Here is a 24,292-nt window from a genome sequence, read left to right as displayed (position 1 = left end):
AGCACCCCCAGGGAACCAGAAGCAGAATCTCCGGTCCCACCCCAGACCCTCTAAATGAGAACGTGCATTCCCAGGTGACCTGTCTGCATACTTAAGTTTGAGAAAGACTGCTTTCAAAAACATACAGGAACTGTGGGATGGTCGGTACCTTGAGATGTTCTTAGGGGATCAGACAGCTGAGAGGCAAACCAGTCTGCCTGGAAGGAATCATCAGTAGTTTAGTGAGACATCAGTCAGGGATTAATCAATACAGATTTGCAAAGGATTCTTAGAAGAGGAAGCCGGAGGTTAGGGAAACAGAGTAAGAGGCTGAATGTGAGAACCACGCATAAATCCTGCCAGCTTTTTCACGTTGGCAGAATCAGTGGCGTAAAGAGATCAAATATATCTAGGGCTGAAAGGCTGAACCCAGAATAAGGAATCTGGCCTAAGCCAAGACCTGGAAGTTTTCTGGATATTTAAGCAAGCAGAGTTTGAACAGGCGTAAGGCTGGAGAAGAAAGAGGTGAGCAGTGAGTAGTGCTGGGCTTGAGGGTGGAGCCAAGTGCTGGGCAAGCTCCGTACACCCAGCTCATGGGGTCTTCTCTTTTATACTAAGAACCCCCCTCATATGGCTGGTGTTATTGGGACCCTCCTTAGACGGACTACCTCCAAACAAAAACTAGACCAAAGTACAATTTTCAGGAACATAGTCTTCACTAGAAATTCTTAATCTTCCCTGGGGATTGCAGGAGACAGTTACGTGAACTTGGCTGGCAGGAGGCTCTTTGGGGCCTGGTGGTGGGAAGCTATTGGGAGGCACCTCCCTTTGTGACAGATGTGCCTGGCAATCGCTCAGGTCATTGTCCATAGGCTCCCTTCCTGACTCAGCCCCCGCACAGTCCCATCTCCAGAGTTGGCCCTAGCTCCCCCTCCGCCCCAACCCATCTGGATTCTCTATCACCTGGGAACTTCAGTACAAAACACTAACTCCTGTCCTCCCTTGTCCAGGGCCCTGAGGGATTCTGATAGCAGAGGTCCAGGGTAGGATCCAGAAAATGCATTAGCAACAAATACAGAAAGGGGTTCGGCTGCAGATGTTCGCAGACCATATTTTCAGAAGCATTGCTTAACCCCTTCCTGCTGCTGCGCTCCATCCTGCTCGGGAGCTTGCCAATCAAGGGGGGTGGGGGTGGCGGCAAGGGTTCGGGGACTGGGGTATGTGCTGGATCCATGGCCATGCCTCTTCTCCGCTCCCCTTTGACAGCGTCCAGGCCAAGCTCTCCGTCCCTCTGCCCTCCCCACCTTCACAGTGATCTGCAGACAGGTGTAGGCCCCCCTTCCGCACCTCTTCAGCCCTACCAGCCCTCGTCTCTCAATTCTCCCAAACAAGTTCTCTTTTTTGTGGTCTCCAATTCCACTTTTGGGGATTCTCCTCTCAATTCCAGCCAGCTTTTACCCCTCTCTTCTACGGCTTCTCTAGGTCTCCAATTACCTCTTCAAGGGTTTATTCAACGGCCTCTTTCTACTCCCCCCTCCTTGATCTCACAGCTTCATCTGCCACTGCCAATCATCCTCTTCTCTGAACTTCCTAGCTCTGCTGGGCCGGCCATTTCAAGGCTATGCCACACTTCTCCTTTCCACTGAATCAATGGGCCCCCCTGCTCCTCTGTGTGAACAGATCTCAGGATTTCTCAGGCATTCATACTTGTCACTGCCTCATATGCTTCCTTTAATCTCCTGAGAGTTGGAATACCACTGGGGAACCTAAAAAAGGAACTTTCTCCACAGTTGGTTGCCTTACTCGGGAATGCTCAGAGATCCCACCTTTTAGTTGAGACCCGCTGCTTAATTTGCAGCAGCCAGTACCGCATGAAAATGGAGGTCCCCTTATTTTAAGAGCTTTAAGATACACTTACATATATTAAATGCATACATAAGACATGGAGGGCCCTTCACAGCCCAGAGCGCTGTGAAAGTGCCTAGGCCGTGGTCTCAGAGCTCGGGAAGCCTGCCCGGCTTACAGGTGCCCCGGGCTGTTAGCCCCTGACTGTCCAGACCAGATGAGTGGGTGAGAACATGGTAATCATCCAGATAACGTCGGGGTGCACATTCCCAAGTCACCAGCTAGTTTTCCCAGGGAAACACCCGCCACGTTCACAGCCTGTGGGCTGCAGGTCTTGTCATCGGGTGCGGGGAGGGGAGCGTGTGACTCTCACAGCAGTGTTCAGCCGCAAGGGGAAGAAACAGCTCAACAGTGTAGATCAGAAGCCTCCTCCTTAGGGCGCCTGGGTGGCACAGCGGTTAAGCGTCTGCCTTCGGCCCAGGGCGTGATCCCGGCGTTGTGGGATCGAGCCCCACATCAGGCTTCTCCGCTATGAGCCTGTTTCTTCCTCTCCCACTCCCACTGCTTGTGTTCCCTCTCTCGCTGGCTGTCTCTATCTCTGTCAAATAAATAAATAAAATCTTAAAAAAAAAAAAAGCCTCCTCCTTGTCACCAGTGCTGTTGCTCTGCATTGGACTATGGCATACAGGAAATTCTGTCCGAAACGCTGTGCTCTAGCTTTTCCCCATTTGAGCCCCTAAACCCTAGGCGACCAGCCTGAAGATAGAAACTGGAATCCCAGAGGCTGCAAGTCTCCCTGCTTTCTTTGGGGCAGCGCCAGAAAGAGATAAAGAAAGTGTTGTATTAGGCAGCAGTAAACAGGCAAGGGACAAGCAGGCCTTTAATAAAACAGACCTTTATTGGGGCTAAAATGGCCCCGGGCTGACCCCACCCTAAATCCTGGCAGTGTCCAACGACAGGAATTCAGAGGAACAAAAACGCTGGCATTGCTGGCTGCGTCCCGTGCATACAGAACAGAAACTATTGCAGAAACCCGCAAGCAAGGAATACAGCCACACTATTCTCCAGCATTGCAGCCAAAACTTAGTTTTCAGCCCAGACTACTCTGCTATTCTGCTTCTCTGCCTCAAATTTCTGTCCTGTGACTCACAGGGAAGGCCTTGGGGACAATGAAATATCCCAGAGACCTAAAATAGGCCTTTCTCCTTCCCTCCAGCATCAGGATGAATTTCCTACAGCATTTGTTTTTTTCCTTTATTAACCAGGCATGAATGATAATATGGCCCGGGCTTCAGCACTCCTCTCTGTCAGTGGTAAATATGAATAATGAGGCACATTCATAGAAATGCATGCCAGAATTTCATTGATTAACATCCTGTGCCACAGCCTCTCTTTGGAATTAAAAACACTTTCAATGACATGGCACAGAAAAGGCATTGCACGAAAAATATTTCGAAGAGCATGTTGTCATTAAAGCATGCCCAAAATAGAACTGTTTTTATTTAACCATTCTCACTCCTCTCCCCTGCCCCCCACCCTCACAGGCTGGGAGGCTGCACGCAGTTAAATCACAAGCATCACACAAAGTAATTTCGTCCATTTGAATTTTAGAGGCTTCAAAAGCAGACCTATGGGTAATGCTTCGTCCATGTGTCTCTTTCCCCCACTGCAAGTGATAATTAAGGAAGTGATAGGGCCAGATGTAAAATCCAGCTGTTTAGTCATCGATAGGAGGATTTTTAAATGTCTTAATGATGCGTCAGATTCTGCCCCACTGCCAATGTCTTTATTCTGTCGTGCCCCCGCCCCCCCACCCATCCTCCACACACAGCCTCTTAATTGGTCTCCTTGACTCCGGCTTTGCGCCCCTTTTGCAACTGCAAACCAGTCATTGGAAGGCCAGGCTCACTGCAGGCTTGTTTGGCTTTGCAAGTACAGTGGGTCATTTTGTTTGGTTTGGAGTTTTCAGTTTTGAATGCCTTTAAATGGAGCCTGTGTGCTTGCTGCCTCGCACCTCAGCGCCCCCTCTTAACTCTCGCTGGCCCTCGGGGGCCCATCCCCCACGGGCACTCCTTCCTCTCCCCTGAGGCCCTGTAGTAGCTGCTCCAGGGAATGCCAGCCAAGCTCCTCAGTCTCCGACTCGGGGTCCTCTGCCGTGTCACGACTGTCAAGCTCCCCATGTTCGTGTCTCCCAATTCTCGGACCTCTACCAGCCGATCTCCTCTCCCGCCTGCCTGGCCGGCCGCTGCAGGGGCCCGGGCGCTCTTCAGCTAACGCAGCCTTCCCTCCGCCTCTGACTCCATACTGCACCTGAAAACCTGACTGTTCCCTCAAGGCCCAGTTGAAAGGTCGCCTTGTCTGTGTAGGCTTTGCTCTTCTTCGCTGTCTCATGTGATAGAAAAGCAAGGACTGTGGCGTCAGCCCAACCTGAATTCGAATCCTGCTCTTTGACTTCCCAGGTATGAGAACTTAGTAGTTTTCTGGTGTTTGGAGCTCCGCCCACCAATTTGTAAAATGAGAATTGTTTCTACCGCCATCGCGGGCTTGTTTTGCATATCCAAAGGCATAATATATGTCAAAGGTGCATAGGTAGTTCCTGGCACAGGAACCTATTATTACAATGTGCTTTTCTACTTTCACAGAACGTATTACAGCATTTTCAACATTTAAGGAAGATATTTGTGCCAATGTGTTTCTCCTGCTGAGTCATAGAGCAGGAAACTCCTCTGTTATGTCACTGCATTTCCCACAGTGCCCAGCACAGACTTCCTACCTTGATGTTAAGTAGACATGCGCTAAATGTGTGCTTGCTAGAATGATCCGTTCTGTTTTCATGAAACTGACAATCATTCGTTTAGCTGATACCCCATGGGAGAAACAGGGCTGAAATACTCTATGTCAACTCATACAATGTTCAGACTTCTTTCCTCATTTTTAGATTTTTAGATTTAGATTTTAATCCCCCAAATTATAATGGCAATTACTTATGACTTTTGCAAATGTATTTCTTTTTAAATTTTTTACTATTTTTTAGCACTTCCTATAGACCAGGAACAAGTCCAAGTGTTTCACATTTATTCCTTATGTAATCCTTGCAACAAATCTGGGAAGTAGATACAATTTTAATCCCCATTTTGCAGATGAGGAAACCAAGGCTTGTTGAAGTTAAGGTTAAGTAACTTGACTAAAGTCATGCAGCTAGCGTGTGGTCAGCCTGGATCCAAACCCAGTAAGCCTGGCTCCAGAAAACAAAATCTTTACCACTGCCTAGCACAGCCTCTGACATACTACCACCAGATCAACTGTAAAACAGGAAGCAAGTGAAATTAATCCAATTGATTTCTGTTTCACAAATAATATAACTTAATTCAGCTGAAGTCTTGATTGACTAGACTAGGTGCCCCTGTGTGAGCTTGCGTGTGATTGAAAAGGAATGACAGATGCTTTGCCCCCTGGCCCTGGCTGTGAGTGTAGGCCCTGGCAGGTAGCACTGGGTCTGCTGGAAATCCTTTCTGACTCTCATGTAGATCCAAGTATAACGTGAAGAAAAGCACTAGTTGATCAAAGAGGGGTGGAACAGTAGGGGGCCGCTCTGGCAGGAGACCAGCTCCAGCCCAGCAGCCCTTACAGAAGCAGAGGTGGCCGGGAGCAGAGGAAGAAGATGTTTGCCACTCCTGGCTCAATTAGTGTCAGTCAAAAAAGGCGTGGCCTTGAAAATGACTCAAAGCTTGGAGCTGAAATTGTCCCAAGGATTCATGGGGTTGAGAGTAGCAGCCTCAAACCTGCAGAGCTCAGGGCCAATTTGAGGCTGGGAGAATCACCCATGCCTGCTCATTTGCTCCTGGGGCTCCAAACATGTGGCTACTTTTGTGCCAGAATCTAGGATCACAGGACACCATTTTCCAAACTGTGATCAGTAGCAATGCTTTTCAACCTTTAATATGCAGACAGATCACCTGGGATCTTGTTAAAAATGAAGATTCTAACACAGTGGGTCCAAGGTTCCCTGCGATTCTGCATTCGTAACAAACTCCTGGGTGATGCTGATTTTGCTGGTCCACAGACCACGCTTGGAGTTGCAAGGCTCTATAGATCGCTAGCCTCATGGGAGAAATTCATAAGAGATGACAATTCTTTATAGAGGACCTCTTACAGCCTGTAATGTGCGGAATACATTGCAAGTCTTTAGAAAGGATCTGTAATATACAGAATTTCCAAACTTTATTTGCCCAAAGAAACTTTTTTGGTAGAACATCTATTAACATCTCTGTTAATTAAGATTAGGTTCAATTTCTATTAACAGAAAATCCGAAGTAACAGTGACTTTTTCTCTTCTACACAAAAGAAATCTAGATAGTCTGGGGTTGGCATGGCTTCTGGCAATGTCAGAGACCCCGTTTCCTTCTGTCATGCTGTTCCACTCTGCGCAGCATGTGGCTTTCATATCAAAGTCTGTGATGGCTGCTCCAGTTTCAGCCACCACAAACACAGAGACACCACCAGGAGGAAGGAAGGGCAAGAGAGGGACACATACACTCTTCTTTCCAATGACACTTCCAAGAAGTTGCACATACTGTCTACTCTTTCATCTCATTGGCCAGAACTTCCTCGCAGGCAAAAATGCAAGGAAGGCTGGAAAGTGTGTTCTCTATATTCTGAGCAGCCGTATTCACAGCTAAAAATCAAGGGTAGTGTTACCAACAAGGGAACCGTGGGTATTGAGGAAAAACAAGCTATTTCTATCACAGTGTCTTAAAGAACTAGTAAAAATAGTTTGGGAAATGATACTCTGGTCTGAGCCCATCATTTTCCACATCTGGTTGGTGGTGAGCCAGGACAGGCGTCTCTATCTCTTGACTCCCATTCCAGGTCATACTCAATTACTTTATGGTTCATCTTCAGATGGGATCCTTCCTGTCCCTCATGACAAAGAGGACACCCCAGGGAGTCCCTGTCTTGGCTGCTGAAAGCTACAGCCCTGTTAGGAGCACCCGACTGATTGGAATGACATGCCCAGCTCCCCCCGGGGCTCAGAGAATGCATTAATGTCACAGAAGAGAGGCAAGGACACTGGAGAATGAAACTGTGGGTTGTTATTTTGCCATTGGACAGATTTGCACCAACAGGCAGAAGACAGCATCAAAAGTTGTATTATTCATGCAATTTTACAGTCAACCCATTCTTTGTGAATGCTTTTCTGTGAAGTTCTCAATGCTTTAACCTTCCAGCCTTGCCTTACTTTCTTTCAATGTTGATCTGCTATGGGAGGTGGTGAGGCTCACTCTCTAACACTGAATTGTTGAGCAAAATCGGTTCTGTCTCAGTGCTGTGATTCCTGTACTAAATGAAAAAGGAATAGAATGGGGGCTGGGGAAAGGGAGATTTCACATTTATTGCCTGCCTACTGTGTGCCAGATGCTAACCTAGGTGTTTATATATTTATCTTATTTAATTAACACTCTGCAACTTATGACACTGAGTGGCAATGACCAAGCTGGGGGTTGAACCATGTATCTATGCCTCAAAAATCCTTCTCTTTTTACCAGGACAGAAAATAGGAGCCTTCTACTTGTGCCATTCACTTTGTTTGTCTCTCGTGCTCCACCCTCACCCCCCCCCCACCACATTCTTTCACACATTGACTTTGTGTTCATCTTTTCCCAGTAATTAGTAAATTACAACCCCTGCATCTCAAATTCTTGACATTCATTTGCTGTTTCCCAGTAATTCATTCCATTTGGTATTTGCTTTGAAAACGACACAGAAGTGCTCGCTAATGCGGCACGCACTCCCTTGCCTGGATGAGGCTCTTCACCTCATTTATCACGTTGCGTTGCTGGTCCTGAAGGCTGACAGGCAATTCAGGCTTTCTGAATGCAATTCAGGCATTGATGTTAATCTATAAAGCTTTGGCGTCTGGGTCCTGGCTACCATGGAAATGAAATAGCTTCTTGGATACTTTTCTACATGCTGCTGCTACTGTTCTGAAATGCGCGGCTTGGAGAGACATTTGTGTGCTGCTTCTGATGTGAAAATGTCCAAGGTGAATAGCTTCTGAACTTTAACCATTGTTGTTGGCACGGAAGAGGAAGCCCGAACAAGGACACACGTGTGGAATGCGCTTGCATTCATGGACCTACACACTGAATTTATTGATAGTATTGGGTGAAAAATCCATTTAAAAATACAGACGAAGAGGTGACCAACACATCTGGTTTCCAAACAGGAAATCCCTCAGCCTGGACAGGACAGTGGGTGCCAGGAAGCCCATGAGGAAGCATGGTGTTTAGTCTCTCGGGTGTGACCTGATGTTCTCTCAGTTGGGGAAGTTGGTGGCAGGAAAATGATTCCGAGGCACATGCTTTGTCAAGGCGGGACAGGAAGAGTGGAAGTTTGGTGCTTACACTAAAAGTGTGCCCGCAGGCAGCGACCCCCCCCATACAAACACTCCCAGGGGAATATGACATCGCCTTTGTTCCAGTTGGCCACAGAGGCTGGGAAAGGCTGAGAAAGATCGCAACCGTAAGGAATTTAAATGCCCTCCACCGGAGTTCTACTTTCAATCTCTTCACTCGAAGTTTCTGGCTCTCTGCTTGACTGTTTACGTGGCCTTCATTTTAAAACACAATTCCTTGCTTCAGCTTTTTAAATTCGGATGGCATTGGCATTAGCAAAGAAAGTGACAAAGTCATTGACATGTTGACATCTATCCCTAAAGGGACAGAACTTTGATATTTTTTTAAAAAATAAGAATGTGTCCAACAGTCAGACACTTGAGTGAAAGTAGAAATGAGAAAGGATGAACCTGAGGTGCTTTTGAGTAACAAATGACAGCTGAATCCACTGTGGGGCTTTGGGTTTCCACAGAAGATGGCTGCTGGACCATGACTCCGTATGGAGAGTTGGCTGGAGCATGGATGTAATTGGGTCCCTAAAACTTCACTCCATACCTAATGTTTGCTAGCACATGGAACTTGGCTTGTAGATGCCAGTCTCAGCAGCCACGAGCCATTAAGGATAAGCTCAGCCACAGTGTCTCAGGATCACCGATACTTCTGCAATTATCCAGTTCAGAAAGTCATCATGAAAATCCTACCAGCGCTAAGAACTACAAGTATAACATCAGAAATGTTATCTGTAGGGTTTAGCTTCAGCAAAGCCAGGTCAGGCTGGGAGACGGAGCTGACATCAGATGGCATCAGTCTGGAAAATGCACACTGACTTTCTTCCAGACTACAAACGATGGCTCTGTTTGTAAAACATCAAAACAACTGTGTGATTAAGTCAGTTCGGTCAAGAATCTCTCAGGGCAGTTCCTTAGAACATCAAGACAGACTGGCTAGTCACTGCTTTTTTACTTTCCAAATGGGAACTGTGTGGCCTTAGGCACATGGGGAGTAAGCGGAAGGTAGGAGCCATAAACTCACTTTATATTTACCAAAGCCAAGCCAGCCCTTGTAAGACTGACCAGACAGAGACAAGGCCTGGGAGGGCTCATGCACATCCCCAGATACACCAGACACCAGCTGGAGCTTGCGATGATTCTCCCTTCTCTGAGAACAGCCCTGACCCACGGGGATGGGGCCACAGCTGTCATGTCTGTGTCCCATGCCCAGTGGCTTGCGTAGTTGTCAGATCCAGGGGAAAACCAGCCCAAGATGGATGGATCAGGGCCCCACTTTCATAGCCATGATCCACTGCCCGCAGGGGTAGGTAAAAATGTTAGCAGTTTGCTCACAACTAGTAATTGTCCTTTAAAATCATCAGGAATATCAACTGGCCTACCTGCCATGGGTGAGCCAGGCTCATTGGAGTATTTCTACAGAATTGGAACTAAAAAGGGGGTCATCTCTCTTCTGGAAGTAGAAGCCACGGGGCAGGACCTTATCCCTGTGAGCAATCCTATTCTCCACCAAGCCAAAGATGCTGGTCTACAATTCAAGGCAGTGATGAGAGACAGAATCTTGGGTCCAACTGCTCCCTCTCCTTTGTGTTGGCAGTTACATGAGGCACCCCCTTATCCTTTCAATAAATTATCTTCTGCCTGAGCTAGTGGTAGGTTTCTTTTTTTTATTTTAATGTTTTTTTATTATATTATGTTAGTCACGTACAGTACATCCTGGTTTCTGATGTAAAGTTTGATGATTCATTAGTTGCGTATAACACCCAGTGCACCATGCAATACGTGCCCTCTTACTACCCATCACCAGTCTATCCCATTCCCCCACCCCCTCCCCTCTGAAGCCCTCAGTTTGTTTCTCAGAGTCCATAGTCTCTCATGCTTCATTGCCCCTTCTGATTACCCCCCTTTCTTTATCCCTTTCTTCCCTTACTGATCGATCTTCCTAGTTCTTATGTTCCATAGATGAGAGAAACCATATAATTGTCTTTGTCTGCTTGACTTATTTCACTTAGCATTATCTCCTCCAGTGCCGTCCATGTTGCAGCAAATGTTGAGAAATCGTTCTTTTTGATAGCTGAGTAATATTCCATTGTATATATGGACCACAACTTTTTTGTTTTTAAAGATTTTATTTATTTATTTGACAGAGCTAGAGACAGCCAGCGAGAGTGGGAACACAAGCAGGGGGAGTGGGAGAGGAAGAAGCAGGCTCCTAGCGGAGGAGCCTGATGTGGGGCTCAATCCCACAATGCCGGGATCACGCCCTGAGCCGAAGGCAGACGCTCAACCGCTGTGCCACCCAGGCGCCCCTGGACCACAACTTCTTAATCCAGTCATCTGTTGAAGGGCATCTCGGCTCCTTCCACGATTTAGCTATTGTGGACAATGCTGCTATGAACATTGGGGTGCATATGGCCCTTCTCTTCACTACGTCTGTATCTTTGGGGTAAATACCCAGTAGTGCAATGACTGGGTCATAGGGTAGCTCAATTTTTAACCTTTTAAGGGACTTCCACACTGTTTTCCAGAGTGGCTGTACCAACTTGCATTCCCACCAACAATGTAGGAGGGATCCCCTTTCTCCACATCCTCTCCAGCAATTGTTGTTTCTTGCCTTGTCAATTTTTGCCATTCTAACTGGCGTAAGGTGGTATCTTAGTGTGGTTTTGATTTGAATTTCCCTTATGGTTAATGATTATGAACACTTTTTCATGTGTCTGTTAGCCATTTGTATGTTGTCATTGAAAAAGTGTCTGTTCATGTCTTCTGCCCATTTTATGATTTGTGTATTTGTTTCTCGCGAATTGAGTTTGAGAAGTTCTTTGTAGATCTTGGATACCAGTCTTTTATCTGTAGCATCATTTGCAAATATATTCTCCCATTCCGTGGGCTGCTCTTAGTTTTTTTGACTGTTTCCTTGGCTGTGCAGAAGCTTTTTATCTTGAAGAAGTCCCACAAGTTCATTTTATCTTTTGTTTCTCTTGCCTTTGGAGATGTGTCATGAAAAAGATTGCTTTGGCGATGTCGTAGAGGTTGTTGCCTATGTTGTCCTCCAGGATTTTGATGGATTCCTGTCTCACATCGAGGTCTTTCATCCATTTGGAGTTTATATTTGTGTATGGTGTGAGAGAGTGGTCAAGTTTTATTCTTTTGCATGTAGCTGTCCAATTTTCCCAGCACCATTTATTGAAGAGACTGTCTTTTTTCCACTGGATGTTTATTCCTGCTTTATCAAAGATTAGTTGTCCAAAGAGCCGAGGGTCCATTTCTGGGTTTTCTATTCTGTTCCATTGGTCTATGTGTCTGTTTTTGTGCCAGTACCATGCTGTCTTTGTGATCACAGCTTTGTGGTACAGCTCAAAATCTGGCATTGTGATGCCCCCAGCTTTGTTTTTCCTTTTCAACAGTTCCTTGGCGATTCGGGGCCTTTTCTGGTTCCATACAAATTTAAGGACTATTTGTTCCAGTTCTTTGGAAAATGTCCTCGGTATTTTGATCGGGATAGCATTGAAAGTGTATGGGGTGCCTGGGTGGCACAGCGGTTAAGTGTCTGCCTTCGGCTCAGGGCGTGATCCTGGTGTAATGGGATCGAGCCCCACATCAGGCTCCTCCGCTATGAGCCTGCTTCTTCCCCTCCCACTCCCCCTGCTTGTGTTGCCTCTCTCTCTGGCTGTCTCTATCTCTGTCAAATAAATAAATAAAATCTTTAAAAAAAAGAAAGAAAGTATAGATTGTTCTGCGTAGCGTGGACATTTTAACTATGTTAATTCTTCCGATCCATGAGCATGGAATATTTTTCCATCTTTTTGTGTCTTCCTCAATGTCTTTCAAGAGTGATTTATAGTTTCTAGATCCTTTACGTCTCTGGTTAAGTTAATTCCAAGGTAACGTATGGTTTTTGGTTCTATTGTAAGTGGGATGGATTCCCTAATTTCTCTTTCTTCAGTCTCATTATTCATGTATAGAAATGCAACTGATTTCTGAGCATTGATTTTGTATCCCGCCACATTACTGAATTGCTCTATAACTTCTAATAGTATCACCTCAAGAAGCTGGAATAGCAACAGAGGGACAGGCCTAATCCATGCACGAGGAAGCAGTTGACCAAGATTAGAGCAGAAATCAATGAATTAGAAACCAGGAGTACAGTAGAGCAGATCAACAGAACTAGAAGCTGGTTCTTTGAGAGCATCAATAAAATTGACAGACCACTGGCAAGTCTTATCCAAAAGAATAGAGAAAGGACCCAAATTAATAAAATTATGAATGAAAAAGGAGAGGTCACAACCAACACCAATGAAATTGGAAGGGTTATTAGAAACTTTTATCAAGAGCTATATGCCAATAAATTAAGCAATCTGGAAGAGATGGAGGCCTTCCTGGAAACCTATAAACTACCAAGACTGAAACAGGAAGAAATTGATTTTTTAAACAGGCCAATTAATTATGAAGAGATTGAGTCAGTGATAAACAACCTTCCAAAAAACAAAACTCCAGGCGCGGATGGTTTTCCTGGGGAATTCTACCAAACATTCAAAGAAGAAATAATACCTATTCTCCTAAAGCTATTTCAAAAAATAGAAACAGAAGGAAAGCTACCAAACTCATTCTATGAGGCCAATATTACCTTGATCCCCAAACCAGGCAAAGACCCCATCAAAAAGGAGAATTACAGACCGATTTCCCTAATGAATATGGATGCCAAAATCCTCAACAAGATCCTGGCTAATAGAATCCAACAGTACATTAAAAGGATTATCCATCATGACCAAGTGGGATTCATCCCTGGGATGCAAGGGTGGTTCAACATTCACAAATCGATCAGCGTGGTACATCATTTCAAGAAAAGACTCAGGAACCATATGATCCTCTCAATTGATGCAGAAAAAGCATTTTACAAAATACAGCATCCTTTCCTGATTAAAACCCTTCAGAGTGTAGGGATAGAGGGTACATTCCTCAATCTCATAAAAACCATCTATGAAAAACCTACAGCAAATATCATTCTCAATGGGGAAAAGCTGGAAGCCTTTCCCTTAAGATCAGGAACACGACAAGGATGCCCACTCTTGCCACCATTATTCAACATAGTACTAGAAATCCTTGCAACAGCAATCAGACAACAAAAAGGGATAAAAGGTATCCAAATCGGCAAAGAAGAATTCAGACTGTCTCTCTTCGCAGATGACATGATACTCTATATGGAAAACCCAAAAGAATCCATGCCCAAACTATTAGTGGTAGGTTTCTATCACTTGCAGTCAACGTGACACATTGGCGAATTTTCTCATCCTGACCGCTGACCTGTCCCACAGTTAGATGGCTCTTTGTGTGTGTCTTGGGGGAGGGGGTATGTGTGTATGTATTTGCCTCCAATCACCCATTCATCCCCTCTTTCCTCAAGGATGTCTCTGAGTCACAGCCTGTTGTATGTGACACTCAGGTGTTCAAGATTTCTTCAGGACACCACTCCCTGTGACCCAAAGTTCACCTTGGCATTCCTGTCCCCTGCTGCAAGCTATATCCTCTCCTCTCTATGCGTGGAATTCTGTGCCTCCTGGTTCAATACCTTCCCGTCCTTTTATTACATTCCCCTGCCTCTGTTGTTGCTTGGGATTTCTGGCAGATAAATTGGCAACTCTGCCCCCTCCTCCATCCAGGACTGTGAACTTTCTCTGTCCCCAAGAACTTTAATAAGCACCCTTTTGTTCCTCCTTTCCCTCTCTGTTAGCATTACAGCCAAACCCTCGGACAATGGAAAATTATCTCCTCTTTTTAAAACCCAAGGAAGCTGGCTTTAAGGCTTCACTTTGGAACATTTGACCTTGATTTCAATAGACTTTTAGGATCTTATTTCTGAAGATTATATACAGAGGCCCTTCACGTTCTCAGATTTAATACCATCTCTCCATATGGCAGACTTTTTTTTTTTTTTTTTTTTGTCTATAGAACATCTCAATTTCCTTCCTATGTTTGGGACATTAGTGGGAGACAGAAAGCTCCTTCTATGGAGCTGCAAAGATTGATACTCACTCTTCTAGTTAGAGCCCCAGCACCCAACCTAGGCATGGCCCATCTGATGCATGCATCAGGGACAGAAAATCAGAAGCTAATTAGTCCAAGAAGGGATCATGGATTATCCATTCTGGTGGTGGCAGCAAAGACAACAACATCCAGTCTGTAGGGGCAACCATGGCCTTGGTGCCTCAAGTGGGGTCCAGTGCCCAATAGCAGGGCAGCAGTGTTCATGTCGGACAACTTCTGTGGCAATGATCTTGGCCAAGGATGGGCTGCCCAGCTCCACTTCAGCTTGTTCATTTTCTCCACATGGTTCTCCAGCCTTCCACAAGGATTCTGCAATGTCCCCAGTGCCCTTTTGTATTTAAGTTTCTCACAGCTAGAAACTATTAATGATGCACCTTCAAAGTGTTCATGATAGGCAGAAATTTATTTTTTTTCTTGCAGCATATATATGAAATATGTAGTCTGGAAGGCTACCACATATAAGATCTAGTTGATTCACTTATGAGTGAGCCTAGCTGACTTCCAGTATCCACAACTCAATTCAGCTTTATTCTCTCTTGTGAAATGGTAGCAAACAGCTTGTTTCTCTTGGGGGTGGGGGAAGGAGGGCGAAGGGGAGACAGAACTGATGAATGGAAGCTGTGGTAGAAGTGATGTAAATGCAAAGAAAGAAAGAGATGGTTGCTACCCAGAAAGTAATTTTATTCATGACTTAAGTCCTGTGCATAAAATATAATCATAGTTCTGATGCTTCTCCTATTGTATGGGGGAAATAATATTCTTAGAATTCTTATTCTTATATTTGGTTTATTGACTAAACAAGGACGATATTGACAGTGAAAAGAGATGCTGTTAATGGAAATGTTGAGACAACAGGCATAATGGTCAACCTAAGTAGTAGAGACCTGGATATTCTAAAAGATCTTGGGGTCTGCCAGGGGCTGAGTTATCTGTGGTGGTGCCTTCCCTACAGCACTCCTTCCTTCTTCCTCAACCAGATTCTAGTTCTTTTTCCTTGGGTTCAAAGCTGGAGATGGACAAGTGTCAGCATGCCTGCTACTCGCTTGCACCCCCATATTTATGCATCTGGCAACACATTCTACATTTCCACACATTCTTACAGGGGTGATTTCCATAGCAACGGTAGGAATATAAAAAAGGCACCTGACTAATGCTTTAAAGATAAATCACCCTCTTTAAGAAGCCTTCCCTCTGGGGAGCTACAGGCTATAGCCTCTAAGAGTTTCTTAGCTCCCTGCCACATATGTCCATTTCCAACCCCAGCTCACTGTCTTCCGGCTTAATTAATTACCAACATGTTAGCCTCCTTTTTAGGCCAGGAGATAAAGAGAGATCCTGGCTGGACAGCTGTGGTTTACAGGTGTTTTATGAACCAAGAAGGAAAAAACTTGCATGTTTGGAGTGCCTACCAGACACCCAGCACGTTTACCTATTTTGTCTCATTTTCATAGTAACTCAAGCAGAACAAGGATACTTCTGCAGTGCAGGCCGAGCCTGTGCAAACATGGCAAATTTTACATCCAGCATCTCACTCCTGTATCTCATCACCAAGAAAGCCAGAGAAGAGAAAGCATGAAGTAGTTAGAGAGGGTCTGCGTCAGACAGGGGACATGGGTGTCAGAGGGAGAGCAGAACGCATGGGGCTCAGGCTGGCTATTCTGTTTCCAAATTCTTCTTCTCACTAGAGCAAAGGGGACAGAAGGAGGGAGTGGTATTGATTCATATTCTGAGCTGAGAGGGGATGCCCTGTAAGCAAAGGATATTAACTCATTGGGGTTTGCTTCCTTGACACTTACATGCCTGCCTGTTCAATGAGTTTTCTCCTTTTTTAATTTAAAGAAATGTGTGCACAGCATTATCTTTTAAACAAAGCCCTAGTAATTTTTCACCTCCCTACAAGACTCTCCATTTCTTGAGACTGTGTCACCATTTTTTTTAAACTTTTGCCCTTGTGAGCATGCATGGAAAAGGTTTTGCTCACCTGTATTTGAAAATTCAGTTCATTCATTTGTTCATTCATTCATTCACACAGGTATTTATGAGTCTCCTCCTTTGTGTCAGTCATGGTGCTTTGGGCTGAGAAATGCAAAGGGCCATGGGCCCTACCCTCACAGAGTTTGTCATCTAATTGAAAGAAAGAAATCAGTTAATTATACAATTACATAATTACAAATTGGGGTAATGGCAATGAAAATAAGTGTCACCCAATGGTGACAGAAGTGCTGTGCCACGGCCCCTGTTCCCCACATTCTACCGTTAAGGTCTTTCCATTTAGAGGGTGGATGAGTTAGCACATTAAGACATCCACCGCGAGTAAGTTCGGTCACATCGCTTTCATCCAAACAGGTGTACGAAATCAGTGTCCTGAGGAAGTGGGAGGATTTAGGGACTCAACAGAGAATAAAGGAACAATTTGGGAGCGTTAGACATTGTTTGGTGGGTGAACCTGACTAGGGAGTTCCAGAAACCCTATTTGCTGCAAAAAGACACCAGATGACCAAGAGGGAAGGAGAAAGACACAGAATGAGAAGCTAAGAGCACAGAAAACAGATCTGTCCTAAGGAGGGCCTTACCCAACACTGCACGTACCTAGAGAAAGGATAAATATGAGCTACAGGAATGATCTTAAATTCACTTGTCATTAGTACCTGAGCTATTCAGAGCTAATTTTCAGTGGCTTCAGATTAATAATAGCACAGGTGTTTGGCATCCTCTCTGAAATCAAGTGGCATCTTTTTATTAGAGGTTTTCCAGATGGCTGCATTCAATTCTGCCAACTACACAGATGGGAAGGGTTCCCTTACCTGGACTGGATGCGTACATCCCATCAGTTGTTACTTGTCAAGCATGGTCTCCTAAATGAGATAACATGGGATATGGTTGAGTTAAATGAACATTTTTATTCCTGGTTATGACTGAATCTCCGGTTATGATTGATTCCTGGTTATGTCCTTAATCCCTCATCTTATTGAATGAGATCAAACAACAGGTACACTCGAAGTCTCTCCCCCTCTTTCCCTTATTTTCATCTGAAGCCCAAGCCAGGACTAATTATGAAAACTCAGCCCCTTGCTTTGCTTTCCCCTGGGCCTCCACCTGGCCCTGCATATCCCTCTGGATGAAAACAGCTCCTAAGATGAAGCCTCAGCCAATGCTCTTTACCATTCCACAGGCAGAAGTGAAAAGAGAGAGTGTCCCCAGGATTAATCCTCATTCTGTCACGCTTTTCACCAGGGTCTCCATCACCATGCCTTGGGAAGGGTGTGTGGATCCTCAGCTAAACCCATATAAAGTCATTCCTGAGTTCAGAGTTGGGGAAGGAGATTATGCAAACACTCTTCCAACTTTCCCTGGGGACAGTTCATGCAAGGGCTGTTAGGTTCCATAAAGAGCGAATGTGAGTTTCCTCTAGTATTTCCCTTCTCTTAACTCAAACAACATCTTGAAGTTCTCTTGGAGTTTGAATTTCAGTAGGATTTTGCTTTACGTAGGTTGGAATCTTTGTATTTTTTCAGCTTCATTTTAATTTCAGATATGTCAAGGAGCTCTTTCTCTGTGCCTAGGATGCAGCAATCCCGGAAGTGTGTCTTCCAACATTTCGCCTACTATGTGGTTTGTTGGTCGGAAGTGTAGAACTCTGTCTTACAACATTTCACCTACTGTGTGGCTTTTTGGTAGCCTTTGCAAAATAGAAGTTGCATTAATCAGGGGCGCCTGGGTGGCACAGCGGTTAAGCGTCTGCCTTCGGCTCAGGGTGTGATCCCGGCGTTATGGGATCGAGCCCCACATCAGGTTCTTCCGCTATGAGCCTGCTTCTTCCTCTCCCACTCCCCCTGCTTGTGTTCCATCTCTCGCTGGCTGTCTCTATCTCTGTTGAATAAATAAATAAAATCTTTAAAAAAAAAAAAAGAAGTTGCATTAATCAATCATTCAAGTCTAAGGCAACTTCTCTGCTTTTAGGAAATTTAGAATTGGGTGAGAGAGATAAAGGCATGCACACCTAAAAAAAAAAAAAGATATGTAAGTATGGTACAATGGGACATGTTTTAAGCTGAAAATTAAGAGCCTTTATCAGAGTTGTGGTTCCGCCATTTACAGATGGTGACTCGACATTATTTCCTTGAACCCCAGTTTCCACATCTGCTTGATGCAAAGTTGGACTGAATAATATCAGATGACTCCATATAAATTCTACCTGCTGATGATATTTCAAATCTATCGTCTTGCTTCCGTGCCCACTATTACTCCTGTCCAGACTACCACCATCTTGTTCCTGTAGCATCATAAAAGCTTCTGGTCTCCCTGTTTCCAGGCTTGTCTTCCTAGATTTTGTTGTTGCAGCTAGAGTAACTTTTTGAAAATACGAATTATATCTTAACACGTGCCTCTCCCCTACCACCAAAAATCCTCCATTGGCTTCCAACTGCATTTAGTATAAAACATAAGCCACATAACTGGTCTTGCATGACTCTTATAGCCTGACCTCTGATTATCACTCTGACCTTACCATCTTCTGTTCTCCCCCTCATTCACTATGTGATTACCACCTTCCCCCCCCCAAACCTTGCCCATAAATATCCTATTCTTCCATGTAGAAAATTCACTTCCCAATGAACCCATATCTTCTGGGCTTTTTGCCCCAAGCATTCCTTATTCTCTCTTTCTCCCTCAAAGTAGGACTAGGAACCAAGGGGATAGGAGCAGAATTCAAGATTGGATTCCAGTCCAATTGAGAAATTAAGTGGAGAGTAATGTAAAGTTTTCTAATTTGGGAGGCTAATGGAGGCAGGAGAACAGAAGGGGAAGAAGAGGTTTGGGACATGTTAAAGGAACTCTCAGTGGCTTGTTATTCAATCCTTGTCTTTCTTTAGACACATTCCCTTATCTCGAATACATAAGCTTTCTTTTCACAAAGAAGATGGTAAGCACATAATGGCTAAACTGGTTGCTATATTCAGTGTCTGATTATCAGTCAGCGCCCCATTCTGATTGGTCAGTGCCCAGCTGGGCAACAAGTGTTAACATTTTTAAATATCATCGCTGCTAGTGGTCTTTCAAGTGTCCCCCTCGCTCCCGTTTCTGAACCATCTCCTGCTCTACACTAGAATGCCATCCCCAGGCAGAGCTTGTCAAAATTTTCCTTCCAGGGACCCATAAAGGTAGAAATTCCTAGATTAGAGGTTGTGGACCAAATTTATTTGAATACTTTTCTTTCAGCGTCAGAATTCATCAAAATTTGTATACTGCTTCGTAAAAAATCTGTATTTGTTTTAATATGAAAAATACATTTTAATGTACTTTTAAGGTTTGCAGCTTAAAGAACAGGCTTGGAAGTCAGAACCCTAAGAGGTTTGAATAAATGGTGCTGGGAAAATTGGACAGCTACATGCAAAAGAATGAAACTTGACCACTCTCTCACACCATACACAAAGATAAACTCCAAATGGATGAAAGACCTCGATGTGAGACAGGAATCCATCAAAATCCTAGAGGAGAACATAGGCAGCAACCTCTACGACATCGGCCAAAGCAACCTTTTTCATGACACATCTCCAAAGGCAAGAGAAACAAAAGATAAAATGAACATGTGGGACTTCATCAAGATAAAAAGCTTCTGCACAGCCAAGGAAACAATCAAAAAAACTAAGAGCAGCCCACAGAATGGGAGAATATATTTGCAAATGATGCTACAGATAAAAGACTGGTATCCAAGATCTACAAAGAACTTCTCAAACTCAATACGCGAGAAACAAATACACAAATCATAAAATGGGCAGAAGATATGAACAGACACTTTTCCAATGATGACATTCAAATGGCTAACAGACACATGAAAAAGTGTTCATAATCATTAGCCATCAGGGAAATTCAAATCAAAACCACACTAAGATACCACCTTACGCCAGTTAGAATGGCAAAAATTGACAAGGCAAGAAACAACAATTGCTGGAGAGGATGTGGAGAAAGGGGATCCCTCCTACATTGTTGGTGGGAATGCAAGTTGGTACAGCCACTCTGGAAAACAGTGTGGAAGTCCCTTAAAAGGTTAAAAATTGAGCTACCCTATGACCCAGTCATTGCACTACTGGGTATTTACCCCAAAGATACAGACGTAGTGAAGAGAAGGGCCATATGCACCCCAATGTTCATAGCAGCATTGTCCACAATAGCTAAATCGTGGAAGGAGCCGAGATGCCCTTCAACAGATGACTGGATTAAGAAGTTGTGGTCCAGGGGCGCCTGGGTGGCACAGCGGTTGAGCGTCTGCCTTCGGCTCAGGGCGTGATCCCGGCATTGTGGGATTGAGCCCCACATCAGGCTCCTCCGCTAGGAGCCTGCTTCTTCCTCTCCCACTCCCCCTGCTTGTGTTCCCACTCTCGCTGGCTGTCTCTAGCTCTGTCAAATAAATAAATAAAATCTTTAAAAACAAAAAAGTTGTGGTCCATATATACAATGGAATATTACTCAGCTATCAAAAAGAACGATTTCTCAACATTTGCTGCAACATGGACGGCACTGGAGGAGATAATGCTAAGTGAAATAAGTCAAGCAGACAAAGACAATTATATGGTTTCTCTCCTCTATGGAACATAAGAACTAGGAAGATCGATCAGTAGGGGAAGAAAGGGATAAAGAAAGGGGGGTAATCAGAAGGGGGAATGAAGCATGAGAGACTATGGACTCTGAGAAACAAACTGAGGGCTTCAGAGGGAAGGGGGTGGGGGAATGGGATAGGCTGGTGATGAGTAGTAAGGAGGGCACGTATTGCATGGTGCACTGGGTGTTATACGCAACTAATGAATCATCGAACTTCACATCAAAAAATAAATAAATAAACACAGATTTAAGCTTCAAAAAAAAAGAACCCTAAGAGGTTTGAGATCACTGTTCTGCCACTCGGGTTGAACGACCTTGAGCAAGTTACCTGATCTCTCTGAGCCTCCGTATTCCTTATACGGTTGCTGAGCCCATGGTAAATATTCTATGGATTGTGAGCACCTTGAGGGCTGGAGTCTGTGTTTTATCCATCTTCATATTCCCCACAGAGACTAGAAGAGGGCCCCATCCATAGAAGTTGCTTTATGTGCGTTCATTCCTTTACATCAGACCTATGTGCACCTATGGTTACCCAGTTTTTACCACTAGATGGAGAGCATGTATCCTAGGATTTTTAATTCATTAGTAAGTGAGAGAGCAAACATTTGTGTGTAGTGTCTTAACCAAATCAACTTATTTATTAATGATGGTATCATTAAAACTAGCTCTCATGCAATTATAAGATAACTTTCAGAACTAATTGTTCTTAAAATAATTAAAAGGCAAAGGCAAGGGAGAAACACAAACTTCAGGATGGCAGTTAACTCTGGGGATGACATAAATTGGAATTGGTGGGAGTGGGGAGCTCTAAATGCATGTATCTGCTGATTTCATATTTAAAAATAGATTCCAAGCAAATATGTCCAAAAGTGTTAACCTTGGATGAATTCTGGGTGTTAGTAGTGAATATCCGGATGTTTTTCTCTGTGTTTGAAATTTTTCACAATTGCATTTTTGTAAAGTGGGGGAAAAGACTCAAAGATGAAATTTATGCTTACTGTTTCTATCTCTATACATGCTGCCTAACGAGCTTTTTAATGTTTTCCCTGGAGAGCTGCAATTTGCAACAGAAAATACAACATAGCAAAAACCATACTGCGTCTCTCCCTTTGCCACCTGCCTCCTGAACCTTACATTTGCCCTGAAGTTAAGTCCTTTAAAGGTCATCACTTCAACTCAGTTGGCTAATTAGTTCTTGTCTCCAAATTGGATTGTTTTCAACTAATTTGAAAGATGTCGAAACACTGTTTCTGCATGTCTGTTCCGGTTACTATTGCTACGTAACAAATTACCCCAAACCTTCGTGTCATGAAACAGTTTTACTAGGCTCGTGGAACTTTGTTCCATGATATCTGGGGCCTCAAGTTAGAAGACTTAAACTGGGGGGGGGGGGGGATGACTTCACAGCTGGAAGTAACTTGCTGGTTGGGGATGGAAATCACTGGGTGTGGGGGGGTGTCTTTGCTCACGGGTCTAGTAGTTGATACTGGCTGGTGCCTAAGACTTCAGCTGAGCTGTTGAGTGAGCCATCTTCTGGATATAAACAAGTCACTATGATTGGCTCAGATTCCACAGGAGGGGGCAGAGATACAGTACTCTTAATGAAAGGGGTGTCAAAGAATTTGCAGGTATATGATAAAACCATCACAATATCCTCTTCACTCTGCTGTTACAATGAAGTGAAATTGATAACCCTGGACCCCACTTGCTCTTTGTGCACTCAAGTGATGTACACGGAGGAGCATTTGAGTGTATCCACTAAATTATCTAGGAACATGTCTGGTCAAGTTCTTGCAGCTCAGGTTTAAACTAATATGGTAATTCATTTTATCAGCCCTATTGCTCTTGAAAGCTGACCTGTTATTTTTTATGACCAGTAAGCCTAAAGGTATACATCATAAATAACAGTTATAATAAAATTTTCACCACAAATGAAATATTCTCAAAGGGGAACTTCATTAATTATCTATTGCTGCACAATAAATGAGTCTAAAACTCAGTAGCTTTTAAACAACACTTACAATCTCACGGCTTCTGTGGGTTAGGAATTTGTGAACGGCTTCGTTCAGGGCTCTGGCTCAGGGTCTCTCGTGGGGCTCCAGTCAAGAGGTTGGTCAGGGCTGTGTCATCTGAAGACTTAACCGAGGCTGAAGAATCCTCTTCCAGCGTGGCTCACTCACACGGCTGTTGGCAAGAGGCCACAGTTGCTTATTAGTTCTTGGCAGGTGACATCAGCTCCTCAACATGTGGGCCTCTTCATAGGACTGCTTTAGTGTTCTCATGACATGACTTCTTCAGAGTGAGTGATCCAAGAGAGAGAGCAAGGAGGAAGCCGTAGGACCTTTCATGTTCAAATCTTTGTAAGCGATACAAGGTCACACCTGCCACATTGTATTCATTAGAAGTGAGTTACTAAGTCCTGCTCATGCTCAAGGGGAGGTAAGGCCCACCTCTTGAAGGGAGGCATATCAAAGAATGTGTGATTCTATATTAAGACTACCACAGGGAGTTGGAAGGAGAGTTTCTCTCACTCTGTCCTGAAGGGATCGGCCTCGGGACAGCTGTTCTTATTTATGCAACCAACGTGGGGAAACCACTCATTTCCATGTGGAAAAGCAGAAATCAACTTCCACTTTACCATTCAGATGGGAAATAGATCTGCATGCTCTCTTCTACTCTGCTCATATCTTTCTAGGATGGGAACTATTATTCTTGCCCATAAAAGCTGGGGGAATGCTTCAATACATGATGTATTTCATCTTTGCACATAACTGTGGTAATATCATGGAGGTATGGGCATTCCAGTACCCATTCCAACCACCTCATTGACACTAGGATTGAGTGGGCCACCCAAGTTGCCTGGACAGGTGTGTCCTTCTTTGAACTCCATTGTTCTATTACGTATCTTTCAAAACTCTCAACTTGAATGGTCAGGATGATAGATGAGGCTGTGCTTCAGGCCAACGTAGATCATAAGATGCAGAAAAATTGCCGTTTCGAAAAGCAAAACCCAGTGAAGTAAAGTGCATTCCTGAGTAACTGTTTCTCATCCTTAATGAGATAGAGCAGGAAAGAGGCAATTGCTCATTTATCTGAGAAAGGAAAACCTAAGTGCACTTAATTCAGATATCTTAAAGGAAGATCTTCTATGAATCCTAACTTGGGGAATGCCAGTCCTTTGGATGGAATAGCCAGGTCCCTGACAGGAAGGTGGGGGTAACTCCCTTCAAGGAAAAAGGGTCGAATTGTATCTGCTTCTGGATCTAATTCAACTCGACTACTTAGCAGTAAAGATAAATTGAACCCACAGAGAAAACTGAAAATAGCATTTTCCTGGCAAGTCCTTCAATGGACTTAGTGTGTTTAGATTTATGAGGGGGTGAATGACCTTCTCTGCCTTGGTTTTTCACATTTTCGTTTTTC

General features: G+C 44.2%; 2 long non-coding RNA genes across 7 annotated transcripts in view; one reads left to right on the top strand and one right to left on the bottom strand.

The window, feature by feature from the left end:
* The window catches only part of LOC113243070 (uncharacterized), a 62,557-nt gene that overhangs the window by 15,495 nt on the left and 22,770 nt on the right, over positions 1 to 24,292 (top strand). The window contains exon 5 of one of the 6 annotated variants that reach the window (XR_007190030.2): positions 19,578 to 20,706. The exons of 4 other annotated variants lie outside the window; for them this stretch is intronic. This is a non-coding gene — a long non-coding RNA (uncharacterized LOC113243070). Of the gene's footprint in view, positions 1 to 6,726; positions 6,815 to 19,577; positions 20,707 to 24,292 lie in introns of those variants that run through there. One more of the 6 variants, XR_006408026.3, reaches the window with a different exon arrangement.
* The window catches only part of LOC123000600 (uncharacterized), a 45,927-nt gene continuing 27,665 nt past the window's right edge, over positions 6,031 to 24,292 (bottom strand). The window contains exons 2-6 of the long non-coding RNA XR_007190031.2: positions 22,891 to 23,053; positions 17,435 to 18,142; positions 17,077 to 17,127; positions 16,254 to 16,396; positions 6,031 to 9,072 (exon numbers count right to left, since the gene is read on the bottom strand). This is a non-coding gene — a long non-coding RNA (uncharacterized LOC123000600). The remainder of the gene's footprint in view (positions 9,073 to 16,253; positions 16,397 to 17,076; positions 17,128 to 17,434; positions 18,143 to 22,890; positions 23,054 to 24,292) is intronic.

The sequence above is a fragment of the Ursus arctos genome, unplaced genomic scaffold (assembly GCF_023065955.2).
Source record: "Ursus arctos isolate Adak ecotype North America unplaced genomic scaffold, UrsArc2.0 scaffold_7, whole genome shotgun sequence".
Classification (NCBI taxonomy): Eukaryota; Metazoa; Chordata; class Mammalia; order Carnivora; family Ursidae; genus Ursus; species Ursus arctos.
This window is presented reverse-complemented; position numbering and strand designations above follow the sequence as displayed.